At 48.5% G+C, this 16,082-nt stretch overlaps 1 long non-coding RNA gene across 4 annotated transcripts in view; it reads left to right on the forward strand.

The window, feature by feature from the left end:
- The first annotated feature begins 557 nt into the window (after positions 1 to 557).
- LOC149869631 (uncharacterized) overlaps positions 558 to 16,082 on the forward strand; it is a 220,623-nt gene continuing 205,098 nt past the window's right edge. For 3 of the 4 annotated variants that reach the window (XR_016441504.1, XR_016441501.1, XR_016441500.1), the window contains exon 1: positions 558 to 727. This is a non-coding gene — a long non-coding RNA (uncharacterized LOC149869631). Of the gene's footprint in view, positions 728 to 10,548; positions 10,651 to 16,082 lie in introns of those variants that run through there. The other variant, XR_016441502.1, reaches the window with a different exon arrangement.

Consider the following 16,082-nt stretch of genomic DNA (forward strand, 5'->3'; position numbering starts at 1 on the left):
CCCATAAGCCTCCCTTAATAAGGGAAGCCGCTGAGGACACATGGAGTAATTCTGGGGGTCAGATGAAGAAAGAGCGGGGAGGTCACAGGCTAATGAGCGGTATGGGAGGGGGCAGGGAGCCGAGTGCACCAGGCAGCCCCCCGCGGAGCAGCCTGCGGGCACTGGAGACACGGGGGGGGGGGGGGGGCGGGGCAAGCGCCCCGCATTTGCCTGCGTTGCCCCCGCTCAGCGCCCCGTGCCGTGCCGTGCCGTGCCGTGCCGTGCCGGGCGGGGGGGTGGGTGGCGGGTTTGGGCAGGGCCAGGAGGAGGCTGGTGCGCGGTGGCAGGCGGACAAGGGGCAAGGTCGCCTCTGCTCCCACGAGAGGTGGCCGCCGCGGGTGGCCGTGAGCCGTGCCGGCTACAGCGGGCAAGGGAGCGAGCGAGTGGCCCCTGGGGGCCGACCGCTGCGGCCGGGCCGGGCCGGGGGCGAGGGAGGTGGCGCGACCCGGGGGCGGCGCACGCGGTCCCGGGAGGAGCCTGCGGCGGGGCGGGGCGGGGCGGCGCGGCGGCGGCGGGGGGCCGTGACGTCACAGGGCCCGGGCCGCCCGACGTTCGGTGGAGGCGGCGCGGCACGAGCGCGTGCTCCCGCGAGCACATGGGCACCCGCCGCCGCCGCCGCCGCCGCCGCCGCGCTCGGGCCCGGCCCGGCCCGGCCGACCCCACCCCGCCCCACCCCGCGGGATGCGCCGTGAGTCGCCGGGGACGGGGCCCCGCGGGCGGGGGCGGGGGGAGAAAAATAGCCGGGGGGAGCGGGGCCGGGCCTCGGGCCTTGGGCCGCTCGGCCCCGGCCACTCGCCTTCCTGGATCCGGGACTGGGCGAGTGCGGGCTGCAGGGGGGCCCTTTGTGAGGGGCCCGCCTGTGCGTGCGTGCAGGGGGTGGGGGGGATGCGCGTGCGTGTGTGTGCGCAAGGGGCGTGGGGGACGTGCACGCTTGTGTGGTGCGTGCAAGGGGGTGCAGGGTGTGTGTGCTTGTGCGTGGGGGTGGGGGATGTGCACGCTTGTGTGTGTGCGTGGGGGTGGGGGATGTGCACGCTTGTGTGCGCGCTTGTGAGTGGGGGTGGGGGGGTGTGCGCGCTTGTGAGTGGGGGTGGGGGGTGTGCGCACTTGTGTGTGGGGGTGGGGGATGTGCGCGCTTGTGTGTGCACTTGTGCGTGGGGGTGGGGGATGTGCATGTGTGTGGGGGTGGGGGATGTGCACGTGTGTGTGCGTGGGGGTGGGGGATGTGCACGCTTGTGTGTGCGCTTGTGAGTGGGGGAGGTGCACGTGTGTGTGCGTGGGGGTGGCGGATGTGCACGCTTGTGTGTGCGCTTGTGCGTGGGGGTGGCGGATGTGCACGCTTGTGTGTGTGCGTGCAAGGGGGTGCAGGATGTGTGTGCTTGTGCGTGGGGGTGGGGGATGTGCACGCTTGTGTGCGCGTGCGTGGGGGTGGGGGATGTGCACGCTTGTGTGCGCGTGCGTGGGGGTGGGGGATGTGCACGCTTGTGTGTGCGCTTGTGTGTGGGGGTGGGGGATGTGCACGCTTGTGTGTGCGTGGGGGTGGGGGATGTGCGCGCTTGTGCGTGCGTGTGCAAGGGGGTGGGGGATGTGCATATTTGTGTGCATCAGTGTGGGAGGTATGTGTGCACTTGTGTGCATGTCAGTGTGTGGGGGGTGCGTGTGCACTCGTGTGTGTGGGGGAGAGGTGTGCAGTTGTGTGCATGTCAGTGTGTGTGGGGGTATGTGTGTGCATATGTCTGTGTGCGTGTCAACGTGTGGGGGTGGGGAGGAGGTAAGTGTGCACTTGTGTGTGGGGGGCGCGCGTGTGTCCGTGTGTGTGTGGGGGGGCATGGGCGCACGTGTGTGCATGCGCACGCTTGCGTTTAGGGAGTTGTTGCTTTGCTTTTGTTTTCTCCCCGCAGCAGAGCCCCCTGCGCTGGCCAAAGTTCAGCTCTGCATTCGCAGCTCTTTGGGCCCTGCCTGGGCCGCTTCAGAGCCCGGCTCGCAGGGCTGCCCCGTGGCTGCGCCAGGCCCTGCCGAGCAGGAGCAGCCTTGGGCACGATGGCACCAGGCCCCAGCACGACACGGACAGGGAGATGCTGTGTTGCCTCAGCGAGACAGACCGTTTTCTGTAGGGTCTTGTCTTTCCCCCTCCAGAGCTGAGCTGTCAAGGGGGTCTAACTGTGTTTTGTTTTTTTATAAACAAGGCCGCTCGCTTTACACGAGCCTGCTCATGTGTGCCACTGAGAGGTTTCATGTGTGAAGTCTTAAAAAGAAAAAAACCACACAGTTGGCAAATGAAATTTTGTCCTGAAATATTGTGAGAAGACTCTCAGAAGAGCTGACAGTAGGATCTGAAACTGCGAGGCGTTGGAGTGGCCCGGGGAAGCCTTTTGGGTCCTGTTCATACAGACAAGTTTAGACATGTCTGCCTGTCCGTGTTTACGGTCAAGTATAACCAGCCACGTGCTCTGAGCAGAGAGGTCTGCCAGTTCCTGCTCACTAGTATAGACTCTTTTAAACCATCTTCAGTCCTAACTCTTTTGAATGGCTAGCATACTGTAAGACATCCCAAGGTGCAAATATTACTGTGTGTACTCTGTATATAATTCATGCAAATATTTCTTCATGCAGTGAATGCCCCAGCCGTGCTGGCATCCTTGCCTCTTGTATTTTTACTTAAAGGGGGTGCATTTTATTGATATGAATGAATATGCTTTTAACTGAGTGAAGTTTTCTTATAAATTACATATAGAAATTATTGGCATGATTCCTTTTTTGTTTTGCATTAGCTTGCTAGAAAACATCCTGTGCAGCTTTATTTTCCCCTGTGCACCATTTATATAGATATTTTATATTGCAGTCACTCCTGGAAAAGCCCTCTTATGCTAGGGCTTGCACACACAGACTCGAAGACAATCCCTGTCCAGAGACCTTGTTTTCTCATCTACCCTGTTCTTAGGTGACTGCCACCACCATGGTACCCAAGCATATATTTTTGCATTATTTAAAAAACAATCATTTACTTCCTTCAGTCTTTTCGTATGTTTTCCTTCCATTTCTGATGTAGTGCACACCTGATTTTTAGATCATTAGTTTGTTGGCTTGTTGATTATCAGTTTTTTTTTAAGCTAATGCAGTTATTGTGTTTTCCACTAGCATATAGGTGGTCAGGAATTAATTACCATCTTTCATAACTGCTTCCACACTGAAGGGACTGTAGTGTTTTAGCTAGGCTGATACAGCTAACAAATACACAAGCTTTCTCTTTAGACAAGGCCTACGTGATTTGCTGTACTCTTCTAAATCTGCATCTGTGCAACGGAGCAGCACAGGCTGTGAAACTTGGCTACAGCAAAATCAGGAGGTCAGTCATGCTGCAGTTGAAGTTGGTGGCCATATGTTCCCTTGGAGTGGGATTATGACTGAATCTGAGCCTACTCAGCTGTGAGCTAGTCTCTGCTTTTAATAGAAAAGGTTGGCATCTTGTGTGACTTCTTCTCACTTGAATGTGCCTTGCTCAGGTGCTGACTGCTTTATAAAATGGTTGTGGATTGTATCACATCTGAATCCTGTGTTTGCTGGCATTCTCTTGCTTTCTTGCCTCTTATTTTATTTTTTTTAAGCCTAGGCATGGCTCAGTTCAATAAAGTCTTTGAGCCTGCTCACTGCAGTGCATCTTCAAGTCTTGGTAGGATTAGGGCCTTATCTCTCTGTGTAATCAGGACACCCTGCTATAGAAAGGTTGCTGTGTGTTTGAGACTGGCTGTCTATATTTCACTACCTTCATTTGAGAAATTCCTGGCAGCAGTGGCTAGAAGCAGTTTTGTAAAAGTTACGATTGATTTATCCATCACGTCATAGCACTGTCCTAACAAGTACAGCCGATGCTTTAGTATGTTATTTATTTTGTCGGTTTTAGTTTCTTGCATAAAGCTTTCCATGTTGCACTTCCAGTAGAAATTGCAAGGGTGGGAGTCCAGTATAGCTAAGTTGGAGCCGTCTAAGTTATGGCGTCTACCAGAGTTTTCTGAATTAGTAGGCAGGGTATAGTAACACTGCTGCCGTGCCATTTTGGGAGGAGGCTTTTGAAGTTTGGAGGAATTTTAGGAGTTTGGTTTCTTTATTTTTTTGTTCATGGAGTTCCTGTGGATGTGCACGAGTCCTCTCGCAGGACTGCTTGCGCTCGTCGCCCATAATGCATTGCAGTTTGGAGTGGTGGCAGGAATTCTGGGAAATGTTCCCATAAGACACTGGGTGCATCTACACAAGACCTTTACTGCAAAGTTGTCTAGTTAATTCCTCAGCAAGTGTCTCGGCATCTACATGTACAACCCCATTAGGCCTCAGGAAACTAATAAACGGAGTTTTTTTTTTGTGCACAGCAACATGTGTAGACACTGCCCTGGCTGGCTGGGGCATGAGGGTGCTTCAGCGTGGGGGCTGCCTGCTGGTAGCCCAGCACTGGAGCAATCTTGTGCCCCAGCCTGCTCCTTGACAGCATATTGAGTTGGGTTGGAGCAGCTCTGGGCTAGCAGGCTGACCCTCTGTGCCCTCTGCCAGCTAGGACTGCTCCAACCTGGCTCAGCCTACTTTGGGTTTGGGTGCACGTGTAAATGGAGCGCCTGGGAGCAGTAAACTCTGGCATGATATGCATTGGTATTTATTGCTAAGCATTAATGTGCACGTGTAGGTGTGCCCACAAATTCTGATGTCATTAATGTGGCATTAGTGTGGATGTGGTGCCTGACTATAGTTCCACTACTTGTGAGTTATGTTTTAATGCGTCTTCACACTGTATTCTGTTTGCAGCAGTTAAATAACACCTAATACATAACATATGATTGAGTTACCTCTAGCCTACATGTACCCTTTGCCCATGGTGTTGTCTCTGCTGTTGTTACCAGTGGAGGAATTGGGGTGGTAGTTGCGCACCAGTGAGCGAGTGAGGAAAAGGTCTGTAGAGACATAAGTTGATTGTTTTGCATCAGGTAAAGGGTAAGTAGCAGGTGGTAAGCTTATTCTGTGTGAGGTAAGCAGAACACAGAAGAGAGGAAAGTGCATTGTCAACGGGGAAGCCAGCGCACGCCTAGAAGATGTGGTGGGAAAGGTGATTTGGTCTTGGAGGGACATGACTTTGTTGATGGGCTTTATTTTCTATCTCTTTACTTCTGCTTCGCACCTTAGAAATAAGTCTTTGTTGTCTTAAGGCTCTATTTGCTGATGTATGGAGGTGTGTGAAGTCATTTTGCTGCCTAGCTAAGGAGATAGGTTTAGATGTGCAGTTTCACTTGGTTTAATTTATGTTTGGAGATCTAGTTTCTACCATGAACCTATCGTATTTGCCCGGTTTGGTGGAGGCAATTAACTGCTTTTTCGAGTGATTAGTACTCTAAATTCAGTGCAGTGTTCTCAAGAAGTGAGATCTGCTTGATTTTTTTTTTGGTTCCCTCTTTACCATTGTCAGCCATTGGTTAAGAAAGAGCTTAGTGGGATTTGATTTCCACACCCCCACCTCCATGGCAGAGGAAAATAAATTTGTTGGATTGTAACCTACCATTGCCAGATCTCTAAGGCCAAGAATTTTGTTTGTGACTCAAAGATGTAATGCTAACTAAAGAATGAGAACAGATTGTTTCTATGTCTTAATCCCGTTCAAGCAAAAGCATTTGGGTACAGCCACGTGCAAGGTTATAGATCTAGAAACAAAGATGGCTCACTTTCCTTTCTCCCATTTTTTGGGCAAGGCTCCATCCTGAAAATGAGTGACCCTTAAAAAAGAGTTAGGGATTGTAGACGGCAGAATGTGACTTTCCAGTGTGGTGCTGTGGGCTAAAAAAGGACTAATGCCCTTTGATGTAAAGATATGGGTAGGGAGCTGACGCTGTCTCTCTGTATGGCGTTAGTGTTGCCAACAGTGTTCTGGTGTCCACCCTTTCAAAAAGAAAAAACGGAAAAGGTAAAGTCAGAGACGGCACTGGAAAAAGCCACAGAAATGATGCTCGGCCTGAAATCGGAGCAACAGTGAGGTATGCCTACCAGCCTGGGTTGACAGACAAGATTTTTTGGGGACCGAGAACAAGGAAGATGAGGTGGCACAGGCAGTGAGCCCAGGCTGAAGTCTGTAAGTGCCAAGAGTTTTGTGCAAGCTGGAGCCACCTCCGCTCAAACCCGTGTCTTCATAGTTTCAGTGGTATTGGTGCACGTGGTTGGCGTTTGCCTACCCGTGCTGCCGTCACACCTCCTGTTGGAGGGTAGACGTACTCTTTAGGTGTAAAGCTATTCTGCTTCTACAGATGTGTTCCAGAAGTGACATCTAGACTGTAAGAAAATATCAGGTAATAAATGGCTTTATAATCACTGTAAAAGGGGTAGCAAGAACCAGGGACTGGAAGCTGAAGATAAACTCGGGTTAGAAATAAGGTATGGATTGTCCTTTTTTTTAAGCAGGATGATTAGCTGTATGAACAAACCACCAAGGTAAATACTAGATTCTCCATTTTTTTTACATCTTCCAATTAAAAGCGAGTGCTTTTCTAGAAAATAGGCTACTGTGCTCAATGCAGGAGTAATTGGGTGAAATTCTGTGGCCTGTGTTATACAGCAGGTCAGATTAAATAAGTCAGAGATCCTTTATGGCTTTAAGAATCTATGAGCAATCTCCAGAGCAAGATCCAGGAGTAGCGGTATCACAGGATGGAAATTACTGGTTGGTTTCCGATATATGGTGTTCATAGCGGTTCGCTAGACAGTCCACTGATATGAGGAGGAGGCCTCTGACCTTGATTCCTGCAAGCCTTACATGCCAATGGGAATTGGGGCCTGATTATGCCTAGCAGGTAGAGCCTCATTTGTCCATGCATCCATGGAAGAAGCCCCTGCAGAGAGGCAGCACTTACGCTTTCGAGGAGCTCATGGCTTTACAACAGTGCCAGGAGGAGTGGTCCAGGATGATCAAGGAGGGAGGGGTGGGTTGCAACTGGAAGGTGCTGTTTCTGGAAGGGGCCAGTTGCACAGATCGGTGCTTCGGTGGTGCCTAGAAGCCCGATTCGGGACAGGGGGCTCACTGTGCCAGGTGGTGTACAAAACCAGAATAGGTGGTCCCTGTCGTGGAGAGCTGGTGGTTTAAAGGAGACGGCAGACTGATCAAGACGTAAAACAAATAGGCCAGCAGTCAGAAAGACCAAGAGTCAGATTCCCAGCCTGGCTCTGGACTCTTCATGATGGATGAAAGTGGTATTGCAGTAAAGGGAAGCTCTCTTTAGGGAGGGAGGCAGGATATTTCTCTAGCATAAGCACCATGGAGAAAGCTCCTTTTGGAGATCTGAGCAGCGGGGCACGTGGAGAGCAGGGCTGGGGTGAGATGGAGGATCCAGGCAGTGCTGTGGTCTGTTTTAGCTGTGGCAGTCCAGGGGGGCTGTTTTAGCTTTGATAGACCCTCATGACTGTCCAAACTATAGTGGGGACAATCCAGCCCCTGGAGCAACCCAAGACTGGAAGAGTGCAAAGATGGCCTTAAGGCAGCATCTAGGCTGCAAGTTTGAGGCTGTAAGTTTCAGTTTTGTCCAAATTCTGATCTAGTGACTCTCCCCACCTCCCCCTCTGTGCATTGACCACAGGCAATCCCCTTCTCCGCTTGTGTTCACCCAGAGAGACCCCTTTCACATTGCCTCACCCCACAGGTGAACACTTGCGTGGTCTGTACTTAAAAGATTTTTTTCCTGCAGAGTTTTTTGTTTGTTAGGAGAGTGTTAAAAGGCCTGGGTAGAAAAAACAGCTTTTCTCTGTTGTCTGGGCATGACTTATCTAGTGTACACGAGGCCTCAAACTGGGAGAGGCAGGGACAAATCCCTCTGTCCCAGTTGCTTTCTGCAGGTATGTGTGTTTGCGAGGGGCATAATAGCCTTCAAAAGTTAGTTCTGCAGCTCTTCTGTGGTATGGACAGGCGAGGTTCTTTGGGTAGATGTGACATCTTTTATTAGATCAACTAAATGGTTGGAAAAACGTTTTTTTGCAAGCTTTTGGGCACAATGGAAACACGGTCCTGCTCTCTTTAAATATCTTCTGACTCTTGTCTCCATTACCATGTTTGGCTATTTGGACTTTTGCTGGAGAGTATTTTTAGGGGATGGTGATGGAGTTGTTTTTCACACTTTCAGCTTTTCTGGTTTAAGGAGCTGATGTCCTCCTCTAGCCAGTGAGTCTGAATCGCTGAGGTTCACGGCTGCCGTCTGTGGTAAAGCCTTGGCTAGGCACGGTGTTGCCCACTCAGGTTATTTTTGTATTTTGTCATGGGGTTCATACTTGTTTAAGCCCCAGCTGTAGGGCTGAAGAGACAGCAGCCTTCATGTTTTTAAAAACAGTAAATTTGTAGCTCTCTGGGCTGTGAAGGAAGGCTTGAAAACAGAGGTTCAAAAAGCAGAAGGCAAACAAAAAGGAAGCAACATTGAAAAAGAGCAGCAGCTACTGGGGATGGTAATGCCATTTGATGACTTGTTAAGTTCTAACCTTTTTTTAAGACTTGCTGCAGGTTATCTTTTTGAAAGCAATAGCTACCAGGAACATCAAATTGTATCTTATACACCCAGTACTCTGCAGGGAAGAGGATGAACTACATGTGACGATGTCAGGATGAACTACATGTGACGTCAGGGAAGAGACTGTTAGTGAGCCTTCGAGCTACAGCAACGAGGCTGACTTAAGAAGCTATGTAAAAGAGAGGAGAACGTGGCTATTTGTTTTGGGTTTTTTTTTTACTGGCGGAAAAATTGGAGTCATTGTCTTCATCGTGTCTCCAATCTAACCTTTCCACATGGTCTGTTCCCAGTATGCTGCACAGGCCACTACTTCTGGTGTTGCCAGCTCTTGCGGGGTGCATTGTGGCGCTACAGGACATCTCAAGACATGATCCATCATTTCCTTCTCCTGACAAGCACACTGGTTGGTTGCATAAAGGCCCCATGATTTCATGAGAAAGTTGCATCTTCTGAGACGTGCTCTCAGTTGTTTAGGCTCCTCTGCCATGTGTGCTATTTGTAGTTGGAGTGATTCAGTATGCTCTCCTGATGATATGTACCAGCTGCTAATGAACAACTAACCTAGAACTAACCCAGTTTGGGTATGCCACAGGCTTTCTAAGATGTTATGGCATTTAAACTTCAGATTCTCTCCCCCTCCTTTTCGTCCTTTGCATTATGGCTGTTCCATTACTTAAATGTCTTAGGATGATTCCATTATTTATTTAATAGATTTCATAGACGTTAGGGCTGGAAGGGACCTCGGAAGATCATCGAGTCCAGCCCCCTGCCCAAGTCAGCTGGGTCAAAGGATCCCAGCAAGGTAAGTGTCCAAATGTTTCTCAAAAGAGTCCAGAATAGATGCTTGCACCATCTCTGGAGGGAATCTATTCCAGGGCTTGGGGGCTCTGACAGTAAAGAAGTTTTTCCTTGTGTCCAGTCTGAAACGGTTTTGGAGGAGTTTGTGACCATTTGACCTTGTTCACCAGAGTGCCCCATGGGATGGCAGGTGTTCCCCCAGATCTTGATGTACACCCCTTATATACTTGTAGGCAGCCACCAGGTCACCCCTGAGCCTGCGCTTCTCCAGGCTGAAGAGTCCCATGGCTCTCAGCCTTTCTTTATAAGGCTTATTCTCATGCCCCCGATCGTGTGTGTGGCTTTCCTCTGGACTCTCTCAAGCTTTTCTACATCTTTTTTGAATTGTGGAGCCCAGCATTGGCTATAGCGCTCCAGCTGCAGCCTCACCAGGGCTGAATACAATGGGGCGATGACATCCTGGGATTTGCTTGAGAAGCATCTATGGATGCAAGCCAGAGTATTGTTTGCTTTACCTTCACTTTAAATTAGAACATTTAAATTCTGTATTAATGTCTTCTCATCTTTAAGCCTATTAATGTTTCGAAAGCCTAGATACTTTACAGATTAAAAAAAAATCTTCTTGTTAGATTTGATGATGTAAATAGATCTAAAGCAATTTAGAATATTAAAATATATTTTGCAGCAGCTTTAAAAACAAAACACTTTCCCTCCATATCATGCTGGAAATACTCAAAGTTTCCAACAGCTGCCTTAGCTAAGGAAAGAATTAGCTGCTGCTTGTGTGTTCAGAGGAGACTGACCCTAAATGTTGAGGTTGGAAGAAGGCTAGAACAGCTGGATTCTGTCTTTGTCTTCCTTTGGGTTGTCCGTCCTGAATCTTTATAATAAGCAAGGCCAAGGTTTTCTTAAGTGCCTGTTGAGGTCTGGGTTCCTAGTATGAGACATATTTTGAAGGGCTTGCAGGATGCTTGCTGTCTGCAAGTCTGGCTGTTCTATAGCATCTTAGCTCAAGCAGCCAAAATCAGTCCATTTCCGGGGGGGAGGGGAGGAATTGGTTTATATTGCTTAATTTAAGAACAGAAAACAAATCTCAGAGTGGTTTTAATACTCCTGATTTTAGATGCTGCATTTCTGCTTTATTTTGGAAAAATAATCCCTCTTTTTGGGCTGCAGGATTTAAGATGCATCAAAACAAATGCCCCAGTGCATCTTGCCCAAGGATAAGGACCATCTTGGCAGCCATGTGAACAGTGTTGTTGTTGGCCTGGTTCCTGAAAGCCACTGCTCTTGGAGTCAGGTGATGGTGCCCACATTACAGCTTGCTTTTTTCCTTCTGCTTGTAAAGGAATGCTTGAAAACATGAGCCCCAAAAGTTCAGACATTAGAAGGCAAATAAAAGCAATCAACATACAGTATATATATATATTTTATAGCTATGGTTTGTTGAGGGGAGGGGAGTAGGCTTATGACTGATGAATGCCAGAGTTGCCAACCTGAAACAATGGTAAATAGTTGATAAGATAAGAAGTTTTGTGTTACAGTGAAGAATGTTCTTCCTTTTATGAATAGTTATTTTGGCTTTGTCTCCACTGGGAGGGCAGTTTCAATAAAGTTGGCCAAAATGTTAAAGTCCTAGTTTGGACAAGGCTAACATATTAAGATTGGCTGTGTGCACCCCTGGGGAAGGCATGGGGGGCATGTGCCCCCCCAGATTTGTGTCCGGAGTGAGGGTGGGATGCCTGCTGCAGGCTCAGGGCCAGGGGTTGTGCCAGCTTCTTGGAGGGGCGGATTGTGCTCGGGGTGGGTGGGGGCAAGGGGTGGGTACCAGCAGCACTGGGAGAGGTGGCTGTAACCCACCCTGTATCTGCCCCATCCCCACCTGCCCCCAGTGCAGTCTGGCTGAGCACCTCTGCCAGAAGAGGCTGGCGCAGCCCCTGGCCCTGAGCCCACAGTGGGCAGCCCACATCCACCCTCAACCATGCACAATTCTGGAGAGGCACATGCCCCCCATACCTCCACGGGGTGCAGCGGTGGGGAGTTGGCCCTCTCCTGCCCTCCTCCCCGCACCCTGTGGACAAACTGCTTGCGGCTCCGTCCCAGGGTCAGGCACTGCCTCAGCTAGGCATCTCCCTCACTGGGGGGGGGGAATCTCAATCTGTACCACCCCCTTCCCCCCCACAGACTTACGGTAGGAGGCTGCTCTCCAAGCTGCTGGGCTGCATTCCTGTAAATTGGTTATTAAATTGGTATTGGCCAATATGGTATCGGCCAAGAAAATCTTTATTGATGCACTCCTAACACAAAGGGCGATATTGTGCCTTTGTTCAGATGGAAAATTCTTACTGGCATCACTAGGGCCAAGGTTTTGCACTGAGATGCTATACCTTTTAATTCATGTAGTCATGGCCTGTGGGTGTTGTGTTTTAGATGAGCTCAGAGTGCTTAACTCCTCCGGTGTGATGTTGACACTAACTTGGTAGCACTTTCTAAGTAAGCCTCTTGAGGTTGTAGAACTACTGATGTCCTCCATTCACAGTACCTCTGTGAAGTAGGTTGATGGTATTATCCCTTTTTTACAGTTGAATAAGCTGATTTATTGAGACGTTAAGGGCAGCGTTTTCTTCATGTTCCCCATCATCTGTGTTTATCTTGAAATGCTCTACATCAGACTTTGAAGCGCAGTCAGGTCAGCAGAGAAGGCCCTAAGATGGGAATTGGGGGTGTTTGTTCTGTTCCTGGCTCTCCCACTGACTGTCTGTGTGACCGTGGGCATGTCATTTCATCTCCTACACATCTCTCTTTATCTTGTGCTTTTAATTTTTAGTCTGGTTAGCCTGTTGATGCTTCAGAGGCTGGGCTGTCTCTTACCATGTTTTTGTACGGTACCTAGAACAGTGGGAGCCCAATTTCAGATGGGAGCTGAGGGTACTACTGTAATGCAAAAAAAAATTGGTACAGCATTTTTCAGCTTTTTTAGACTTTGGGCATTCCTCATTGGATTCAAGGGCCTCCTGGAAAATGCCAGTTCTTATTTTTCCATGGTCAAAAAGGGAAAGCTATTAGAGCAATTCTTTTCTTGCAGAGAACTCGGAAAGATCACAACAGGTCAGACTGTCTTTGGCACTATGGATTCCTCTTTGAAATCTCTGGGTTCGTGTTATGAATCATGTTTGCACACCTAACAGTGCTAACATTGTGGCTAAGTACAGATAGTCAAAAAGCCCAAGGCTGAATCGATTCAGTCTTGCAGGTTAGCCTAAGATGCAGAGATTAAACTGAGAAACAACTGGACAGACATTCACTTTTGATTCAGGAAATGCAACCACATGCCTGCAGTAGCTCCAGCCAGAAGCTGAAGGGGAAGTGGGAACTGGGCGGAGGGGGGGGCCACTACAGTGTGGCTCTCTGGCACATAGCCAGCATGGGCTGTGTGTTTGCTTCCTGTTCCTGCTGTCCCCAAGGTCTCTGGGATTTGCAGTCCAGAATCACAGTAGCATGACTCTGCAGGGTTGCTCATCACTTCCTCTTCCTGCTTCCAGGTGCCTTTGGGATTTGCAGTCCACAGTCACAGCCAGTAAGTTTTTAGTAGGGCAGAGTAGCTCTCTACTAGGGGAAAGGGAAGTTTAACATGCCCCCCCCGGCCCCAGACCCTAGCCGGGTTCTGCCTGGGGCAGTGGGGGGCAGTCATTGCCTCCCCCACTCCCCCGCTCTTCTCTGCTGGAGCAGACAGCCCAGGGCTGGAAAGCTTGCAGGGGGGCTGTGATTTAACTTGAACCAGGAAGGGGTCTGGGACAGAAGTTTCATAAACAGGTTTGACCCAAGTCAGTTAAAGTCTGACCAGGTTTATCTTAAGTCAGTTTCAGCCATTTTGAAACTTGTTTATGTGCAGTCAACTTCTGTTTAAATCAGTTTCTGATGACTTAAATCGGTTTATATCTAACTTTTGTCCCTAGCTCCTGTGGTACTCTTGAAGGGATCTCAGGATACCCCAAGATGCCATGGCACCGTGGTTGAGAATCACCGAATTAAAGAGTAAAAGTTGCTGTGAGCCTGTAAGTCCAGTTGAAGTCTGTCAGGCTGGGTGGAAGGCAGATAGCGAGTTAGTTGCAGCCAACATTTAAGAAATGCTATCTTTAGTTGGACAGCCAGTGACTAAAGCTGCTAATCTTGAGGTTGGTTTTGCGAACTTTGTCCAAAGAGAAGAGCCAAGATTACTGGGGTCTGGAAGAACTAGGAGAGCTGCTCTTTTGAGTTCCTGTCTTCTCTTTGAGTGGTAACTTCCATATTTTTAGTCTAAAACTAGGGGATTTTGATTTATGCCCCCCATGACACAAGCCATTAACTTTTTCTCTACGCAGGCGGCATACATTTGAGTGGGCAGGTTTGCGATTATTGTTCCTTCCAGGGAAGCATGCGCTATGCAGAACTCAGTGCAGCTGTTGTTCATATAGGTTAACGATACATGGCATTACATGTTACCCAATGCTATGCCAACCTGTATGTTTGGGCTGGGATTTCCAACAGAACTGGGGCACTTCCTGGTACTTTGTTTTGGTTCTTTGGAAACTCTCCCTAGAGTGGTTGGTAGTTGCTTTTATTTTGCATGATGTCCCCAGTTACCCTTTGATGAATTCTTTTCTAGGTGAATCTGGAAAGTGGATAACAGCTTATATAAGAAACACTTCAAAGTGCTGTGTGAGCATCAGCTAATTAGTTCTCAGTATTTCCTTGTGAAGTAAACATTATCCCTGTTTTACAGGTGGGAGGGGGAAGCGAGGCACAGAGATGTTTAATAACCAGCGAAGTTACTCAGGCTATACTTACATGGGGCTGTTAATTTAACAGGGTATTTATGTATGGGTACAGCTTCCCTGGTGGTAGAAACATTAGGAGCCCTTGTGTAGACAGGATAACAGCAGTTTTACATCACCCTGCACATGCAACAAGTTTTATAGATGAGATGCTGGTAACAGTTATGGTGACAGGTGCCTGTACTTTGTAAGTCTGGAGATTAGTTCACTTCCCAAGGACTTCACAAGTATCTGCTTCAGTCAGCTTTGGTAAATAAAATGACAAAATCATAATTCAGTTTTCTGATGTAGCTGCAACATTCATTTGAAAAAATATCAAAATCAGTGCTTTAAAATGTATAGTGTGTACCTTCTAAAAATGAAGCCCATGTCTGTTTCTGAGTTGTGAATAATATGTATTAAAGTTTTGTCAAACAACAAGAATGCATTTCTTGTAGAAAACAGTATTTAAAAAATGAGGTTTCCTGACCCATGATTTTAAATCAGTTTGATTTAAATCAAATCCATCCAGGTCAGAGGAAAAAATAGTATCCGAGATGGGATTGGACACCAAGCCTCCTGGTCCTGTGCTTTGTTGTTCCACGTTCCCTTGCACACTATAAGGTCTGGATTGAGTTTTATTTTGGGCCTCATTAAGATGTGACAAAGCATGCAAGGCTGTGCAGTGTTCTTAATGCCAATGTCTTCAAATGCAGGCCACGTTCTTTGGGTAGAGGGGATATCTTTTTTTATTAGACCAACTGAGTAGTTGGAAGAAAGTTTGTAGCCAGCTTTTGGGCACAGTCACCCTTTGTCAGGCATAGGGAGTTTCTGCTAGTCTGAGACTCTTCAGAAAGAACAGGCAAGGATTTTGATGCTCATTAAATAGGTGACATGCTTTAGGGTTGAACTCGCACAGTTACTGTTTATAGCCGGTCTTGGTGGTAGAACCAGTCAGGCTGGGAGTGCTCCTGACTTTCCTCTGCTGCAGCTGGACTGCTTCCTGGCTTACTGAGAGAGGTCACCAGGGTGCAGCGCGGTGGGTGATAGCCCTGGGGGGATGCACCAGTGAGTAGTCATGGTGAGTTTCCTTTCCACTGCTGCACTCTTCACTCGTGGACTCGCGTAAGGGTCTGGTCTTTTGTGCACTTTAGTATCTATATGTCTGATGATCTGGTCTTATAAGAATGGATTTGAGTGCTAGCAGTACACATGGGAGGCTTCGCTGTCTGTCCGTTGCCACACAACCACACATAGCACCGCTACTAAGAATGCCAGGGCTTGGTCATTGTCAGATCATGGAGGAGCAACACTTGACTAAAGATGAATTTGAGCAAGACCGAGGTGATGTTGATGGGTACAAGAATGCACTTTGAGGAGCCCATAGCTGTGGCACAGCCTCCTTTTGGTTAAAGTTGCATGCTTGCAATTGGTCATTTCAGTTTGCTGGATTTCTCCTGGCGCTAAGTTCTCATATGGCAGCAGCTGTGAATAATACTTCTTGTCATCTCCAGTTGCCAAGGAGACAGTGCCCTTTCCTGGCTTTGGCTTTTCTTGCCGCCTCCACCTCCTGTCTAGATTTCAGCAATGTGATTTACCTGCGTATGGAGTGTGTAGCTTTCAGGAAACTCCAATTAGTGTAGATCAGTTGTTTTCAACCTGTGGTCTGTGGATCCCTGGGTGGTCTGCAGACTATGTCTAAGGGGTCTGTGGAAGATGACTATGATCAATCAAAAGTGCATTGATACCCACACTTACAATTCAAAGGGGTCTGCACTTCCATTCAAAATTTCCCAAGGGGTCTGTACCTTCATTCGCAATTTTTTGGGCGTCTGCAAAGGAAAAAGGTTGAAAACCACTGGTATAGACTGTCTTAGCAATATTGACTACTCAGAACATCAGATCTGTCTTCTCCTCTGGCCTGGCTTTCTTTAAAATG

This window comes from Crocodylus siamensis, chromosome 3 (assembly GCF_052110815.1).
Source record: "Crocodylus siamensis isolate JL-2025a chromosome 3, ASM5211081v1, whole genome shotgun sequence".
Taxonomy (NCBI): Eukaryota; Metazoa; Chordata; order Crocodylia; family Crocodylidae; genus Crocodylus; species Crocodylus siamensis.